Raw genomic sequence first — 7,450 nt, forward strand, 5'->3', positions numbered from 1 at the left:
TTCCTTAAAAAACTGGAAATAGAACTGCCATATGACCCAGTAATCCCACCCCTGGGCATACACACCGAGGAAACCAGATCTGAAAGAGACACGTGCACCCCAATGTTCATCGCAGCACTATTTATAATAGCCAGGACATGGAAGCAACCTAGATGCCCATCAGCAGATGAATGGATAAGGAAGCTGTGGTACATATACACCATGGAATATTACTCAGCCGTTAAAAAGAATTCATTTGAATCAGTTCTAATGAGATGGATGAAACTGAAGCCCATTATACAGAGTGAAGTAAGCCAGAAAGATAAACACCAATACAGTATACTAATGCATATATATGGAATTTAGAAAGATGGTAACAATAACCCTATATGCAAGACAGAAAAAGAGACACAGATGTATAGAACAGATTTTTGGACGCTATGGGAGAAGGCGAGGGTGGGATGATCTGAGAGAAGAGCATCAAAACATGTATGTTATCAAGTGTGAAACAGATCTCCAGTCCAGGTCGGATGCATGAGACAAGTGCTCGGGGCTGGTGTACTGGGATGACCCAGAAGGATGCGATGGGGAGGGAGGTTGGGGGGGGGGGGTTGGATAGGGAACACATGTAAATCCATGGCTGATTCATGTCAATGTATGGCAAAAACCACTACAATATTGTAAGGTAATTAGCTTCCAACTAATAAAAATAAATGAAAAAAAAATTTCCTTCTCCATGTGATGAGGTAGATCCCATTATGATGCCCAATTTTAGGTAAGCAAACCAGGGCTTGGAAAAGTTGTCATGTGGCTCAGGTCAGAGGGCTAGTAAGAAGTAAAGCCTGACTTCATGACTCTTGCTCCCCTCACCTATGTTATCCAGTGGAAAGTGTAAACTTCTGATGGGAGATTACAACCCAACTTTCCATTCTCTCTCATACCACCTACCCTTGACTTGCTGAAATAATACTAAAAACCCTCCCAATGATTACTGACTTTCTTGAGGACCTACACTATACCAGCACTCATTTATTTCTCACATCCTTCTGGTGAGGTAGGTAGTAGTATTCTCCCATTTTACATCTTAAAACACTGAGGCACAAGGAGGTTAAGTAACTTGCAAGGTCCACAGCTGTTCAGTGGTGAAGCTGGAATCCAAAACTAGGCAGTTTGGGACTTCCCTGGTGGTACAGAGGTTAAGAATCTGCCTGCCAAAGCAGGTGCCGCCGGTTCAATTCCTGGTCCAAGAAGATCCCACATGCCGTGGAGCATTAAGTCTATGTGCCGCAGCTTCTGAGCCCGAGTGCGGCGACTCCTGAAGTCCATGTGCCTAGAGTCTGTGCTCTGCAACAAGAGAAGCCACTGCAATGAGAAGCCCGCGCACCACAATGAAAAGTAGCTCCCACTCCCCACAACTAGAGGAAGTCCATGCAAAGCAGTGAAGACCCAGCACAACCAAAATAAATAAATGAATAAGGAAAGAATTTAAAAAGAAGAAACAAGTAGGCAGTTTGGCTTCAGAGCCTGTTTCTGACCATGATGTTTCCTGCTCTTTGTGAATGCGTGCTCAGTCATGTCTGACTCTGGACCCTGCAGACTGGAGCCCACCAAACTCCTCTGTTTGGGATTTCCCAAGCAAGAATACTGGAGTGAGTTGGCCTTTCCCCCTCCAGGGGATCTTCCTGATTCAAGGATCAAAACTGAGTCTCTTGCGTCTCCTGCTTGGCAGGTGAATTCTTTACCACTGGGTCACCTGGAAAGCCTTACTATTATTCATTAACAGAAGCAGAGGCAAAGAGAGTGAACTGTGTCCACCAGGACAAGGTTGGAAGCATCACTGTGGCTGTTAAAACAGCACACACCTTGGCTATGAATGACCTTATTTGTAGAGACATCAAGAAAAGGCAAATGATCTCATAGGATAATTCAAGCTAATCCATTAGGCTTTGGGGCATTCTTCAGAACCTATGTGGTCATGTGTATTTTCCCCACAAGGTGAATTTTCAATTCATCTCTTTACCACAATTATTTTTATCACATATATTTCATTCTCCTACTTGTATATCTCCCCAAGTTCATTTTACTTTTACCTATCCCTTAGATTGGGGCTTCCCAGGTGGCACAATGGTAAAGAACCTGCCTGTCAATGCAGGAAATGCAAGAGGCATGGGTTCGATCCCTGGGTTGGGAAGATCCCCTGGAGTAGGAAATGGCAACCCATTTCAGTATTCTTGCTTGGAAATCTTATGGACAGCGGAGCCTGACAGAGTACAGTCCATGGCGTCACAAAGAGTTGGACATAACTGAGCGACTGAGTGCACACATCCCTTAGGTTAAAAGATAAATGAACTGGTTTCACACCAGAAATAGTCCTTTGCTGGATCCCAAATAAGTTGAAGCTAGACAAGAATGCTAAGACCCCCAGCTCTTGTTTAGCAACCTTTAGAAGGAGAAAATCACTATGGCAAGAACAGGCCTACTGCTCAGGGAAGATGGTAAATGTTAACAGATGCCAGGAGGAGACAAAGCCAGTCAATAGCTGCCATTCTTCTTCTTCAAGGAAAATGAAGCATGTTCACATTGAAAAGAGTAGGGCAAATGTAAAGTGAGTCATAAATTTTACAACGCACTCTCTATAAAGGAATTAAATTACAAATTATGCTGGTATGATTTCCTCCAAGGCCACATATATCTAATCCAATACTGTAATTAACATTGAGTTTTAAATGTTGCTAGTCTCAGAAGAGTGAATCCACAAGTCTTGGGTGGAAGTATTTCAGAGAGGATGTCGTTATCAAATACTCCCTTGCTGTCAGTGGAGTCAGACATGTGGAATTTCTAAAACAGGAAGGCTTCACTCGCGGTCTTAGGGCTCATTTGGTTGCAAGGAACACAGCCTCACTCTGGCTACTTCACATAAAAGATTTATTATACAGAAGCTCCTCACGGAATTCAAGACAGGAAGGACAGTCGAGCCCCGTCGGGAGTTAGACTTGGAAACTGAAAAGGCTTTGGGGCTATGCAGCTGTTCTGGGGCTGCACGTTCTCTTGCCCGCAGTTTTCTGTTTCCCCTGCCTCGTCCAGCCTCTCCCTGCAGACTGGCTCTCTGTGTGAACTCCACACACACATGGCTGTTAATAGCTGTCGCAGCCTCTCATCCACAGGACCTTGAAGCCCTAGTCACCACCAGCACATGACCTCCCAGCCTGTGTCTCTCAGTTCAAATTCTCAAGAGAAAAATAATCAGACTGGTCTGGTTCATGGATCACCGAATCAAGGAGGGTTGGATTTATCTGGTATAAACATAGGAAAGATAGGCTCAGAGCTCTAGTCGGCCAAGGGATAGAGGGGTTCTTCAAGAAGAGAACCGGGAAGAAATCTCAAAATGTGTCCCTAATCACTATGGTCTGGACCTAGTGTTTCAGTGTCCTGGAATCCTCTCAGTATCTTAAACTACCAAGGACAAGTTCAAATATTGGGACAGGCTTTTGGGGGAAAAAAGCAATTAAAATGAAAAAAATAGTATATAAATATATGTAAATTATTCCCCACCAAATGAGATTTAAGCTCATGAATTACTCTCCATCAATGAAACGAATGAGATGGTTGGATGGTATCACCGACTTGATGGACATGAGTTTGAGCAAGCTTTGGGAGTTGGTGATGGACAGGAAAGCCTGGCGTGCTGCAGTCCATGGGGTTGTAAGGAGTCAGACATGACTGAGCAACTGAACTGAACTGATCTGAACTGAATGAAGTGAAATTCTAAAACTGAAATAAAAACTTTTAGTGACACATTTGATCTTTTTTTTTTTTTTTTTTGACACATTTGATCATTAACTGAAGATTTTTAGGACAAATACCAATGGAGTTGTGTACCTAAGATCAACATAATGTGATACATTAGGCAGACAATATCCAATATCCAGGTATATGTAATAAATATTGATCAATACATGATTTTAAAGCAAAATGCTTTATTGTGCTATAACTTGATTGAAACAATATGAACATTTCAGAAGCGTCATCAGAGAGTAACATTTTTCATTTTTTCCCTGATACCTTCACCTAACCACATTGGAGTTCACTTCTAAACCAGAGCAGGCCCTGGATCAAGTTCCTAGAGAGACAGCTTCTGTTGCCACCATCATCCCCAATAGGATCAAAGCCAGAGCCAAATACAAGCCCCACCCATATTTGGGGGCCAGACAGAGGGGACTTCATGGAATGTAACCAACTGGCTTGACTTCAAATTCCTAGGGCCATTGTTTCAGGATTAGAATCTATCTCTGGCAGTGGAATAGTTTAATACCAAAGTATTCTCATTTTTGAATACTGAATTTTTTTAATAGTCTATTTTAAACTAAACATGTAAAATATTAATTTAATATGTAATACTAAATATTAAAATGTTCATATTCATTGTTTAAAAAAATAGTGGTAAATACTATTCAAGCAAGGAAATCATTTGATTATACAGTTGTCAATATTCTTTAGAAGATTTTGAAACTTGGCTTTTTTCTTATAGTTTTGTAGGTATAATTAAAATAAAATCCTTTTTTGTCCATTACTTTGATTTTGTATTCTGTTTGAAGCATGTGTGACTTTTTTTTTTATATAAAGTTTCCATGTCACTTTGTCACTGTATTGTTGTTTTGTTTGCATTCCTTTTACATTAAACTTTTGTGTATTGAGTGGTTGTCATTTTCAGCCAAAATTAAAAAACAAAAGTTCCATAGTGTTCTAACACTTGAGGCTATCTTAAGTCCAACTTCAGTTTTAAACGAAAGACAAACAACATTTTTCCAGAGGGGAAAGAAAATATATCTGTAATTGATTGGCCATTGGCACCTGGCATATACTATTTATTCCTTGGCCTTTATTTGCAGAGAGGGAAATGAAGTTGGACAACTAAGTAGAATTTTTCAGTTTCTTTTCTAGAAAAAAAAAATAACAGCACTGGTAAGTCAGTACTATTCCTGGTTCTCAGATGAAGAACTTGAGACTTTGAGAGGTTAAGTAACTTACCTAGGGTCACATAGCTAGTAAGTGACAGAGTCTGGTTGCTAATTCAAGTGTGTCTGATTCCGAAATCCATGTTCTGTAGCACCTTGTGGTCTCATGACCCCACAATTGTAGATCTGCAGGTATTCCTAGGTCAGAAAACATGTATGTTTGAATTAGTTACAGCCTGCTTCAGTGTAAAAGCTCTATGTTAAGTGTTACGTGTATGTAGAAGCAGGCTGGGGCCGTAGGAAGGTGATATTTCAGTCCATCATTACAAAACTGCACACACTGCAACCTTATGACAATGCACTTTCTCTTGTAAAAGAGGAGAAAATAGCTGATAATATAATGGCAAGAGAGCCCTGTGCAGTAAACTCTCATTAGGTTTGAATTATTATATCTAGAGGTAGACCCACAGACGTTGTACCGTAATTACATGAAAGGAGCACCATGAAGGCTATTTCTCTTTTTCCCCCCACTCTCAATTCATTCTCAGAACACACCCCAACACCTGGTTCCCAGGACTCAGACTGCACAGTGATCACATCATTGCCAACCCAGGACTCACCATTACAGCGGCAGAGGCCTCCTACCTTCCCTCACCTCTAGTTAAACCCACTGTTCCTAGCCCCCCACCCTGGTCCTCTGGCCCCACTTCTCCAGACACATTTTCATAAGCCTCATAGGCTACCTGGCAATAAGGAAAATACTGCAGGATCATCTGGGAGCTGCATTGGGGACCCAGCGGCACCTCTCACATCCCAGTCTCCTTACCCCCACCCAGCGGGGCCCGGGCTCCCTTGGACCCGATGTCTTAGACCTCTGCCTCTGGTTTGCACATCCTAGGCTATTCTACTCTCAGTGTTCCAAGATTAATGGTTATTACAGTTTGTAAAAGGAACATTGTTTTTTATTGGGGGATTCTGAAGATCTTCTTACTAGGAAAAGATCTCAAAGCCATTTATACTCTACTTGACTGGGTAAAGACCGAGAACTCAGAAGATATCACAGCATCTTCTGTAAGTTTAAAGAGTCATGGATGGGACTAGTTAAAATCAGGACATTCCTTTGGCCTCTAAACCAAGATGTAACATCTAAGTGACCACGGAAGTGGTGTATCAGACCCAAGAGGCTGCTGCCAGGAAATGCCTTATCCAAGAACCACCTGCGAAGGGGACTCAGGTTTCCTCCTGATCGTCCCTCAGAACCTCCTTTAGGTTCTCTGTTACAGGCTTCCTTTTAAGAGAAAGAGCCATGCATGTCTGCTTGTGTTAGATGATAAAAAGTAGCTGTAACTGCGACAAAGACGTGATGTAGAGGCTGCAAGTGGAAACACTAAATAATTATTTTCCTCCAGTGGTGAGAAAAATACTTTAAGGTAATAATATAAAATTTTATATCTGTGATTTTAAGTAGTGAGGATAACTAACTTAATATAAATAAATAATAGATTTATGGTTATTTCATCTATATCTCTACACGTTTATATGCACCAAAGTGAAAGTGAAGGTCGCTCAGTTGTGTCGACTTTTTCCAACCTCATGGACTGTAGCCTGCCAGACTCTTCTGTCCATGGTTACTAGAGTGGGTAGCTGTTCCCTTCTCCAAGGGATCTTCCCAACCCAGGGATCAAACCCAGGTCTCCCAAACTGAAGGAGGATTCTTTACCATCTGAGCCATCAGGGAAGCCCAAGAATACTGGAGTGGGTAGCCTATCCCTTCTCCAGCGATTCTTTCTGACCCAGGAATTGAACTGGTGTCTCTGACATTGCAGATGAATTCTTTACCAACTGAGCTACCAGGGAAGCCCTTATATGCACAAGTGGGACAAAAAAAAAAAAAAATTGGGAAAAGGAATATCTCACGGAAAAATGTGGATCCCATCATTTGTTATTAAATGATTGCTTTTTGAATCTCTCCATCCGTTCAAATGTTTGCTTCTATCTATCAGTAAATCTTAGGTAGGGAATAATACGATGACAAATAATAATTATTATGATAGCTATATGTAAGTGAGTTGGAGAATGAAGATCTGGAAAGGCAGATACTGCAGTTATAAAAGAGTACAGGGAATTGAAAAAGCAGTGAGGGTTTCAAGAATTTAACCATGAAACCCTCAACAAGTGTTGATGATGGACCAGGCTTAGGGTATGGCATTATAAATAATGAAGTGAATGTGATCCTGAATTTGAGCCCTGTTCTTTGGGTAGGATCACAGTAGTGGCAATGTTAAGACTGGCCTGGATCTAATTGTCCTGATCCTGATTCTTCACCCTGAATCCATCTCATTAGACTGCAAATAAGGACAGGAAGTCAGCTTTCATGATGCAGTAGGTTGTCATTTTCTCCAGGTGGCAAAACCAACTTCTGTTCAATTCCTACACCTTCACTTAAGGGAGAGAAGAAGCCTGAGACGTGAGAACTCTGAGGAGAAATGGGAAGAAAATAAGGGATTCCCTGGCAA

At 41.4% G+C, this 7,450-nt stretch overlaps 1 non-coding gene across 1 annotated transcript; it reads right to left on the reverse strand.

Moving 5' to 3' along the window:
* Nucleotides 1–5,462: 5,462 nt before the first annotated feature.
* Nucleotides 5,463–5,545, reverse strand: LOC136148153 (small Cajal body-specific RNA 18). Its single transcript, XR_010659449.1, has one exon. It is a non-coding gene; the product is annotated as a small Cajal body-specific RNA 18 (non-coding RNA).
* Between the last annotated feature and the right edge of the window lie 1,905 nt (nt 5,546–7,450).

Source organism: Muntiacus reevesi, chromosome 16 (genome assembly GCF_963930625.1).
Source record: "Muntiacus reevesi chromosome 16, mMunRee1.1, whole genome shotgun sequence".
Taxonomy (NCBI): Eukaryota; Metazoa; Chordata; class Mammalia; order Artiodactyla; family Cervidae; genus Muntiacus; species Muntiacus reevesi.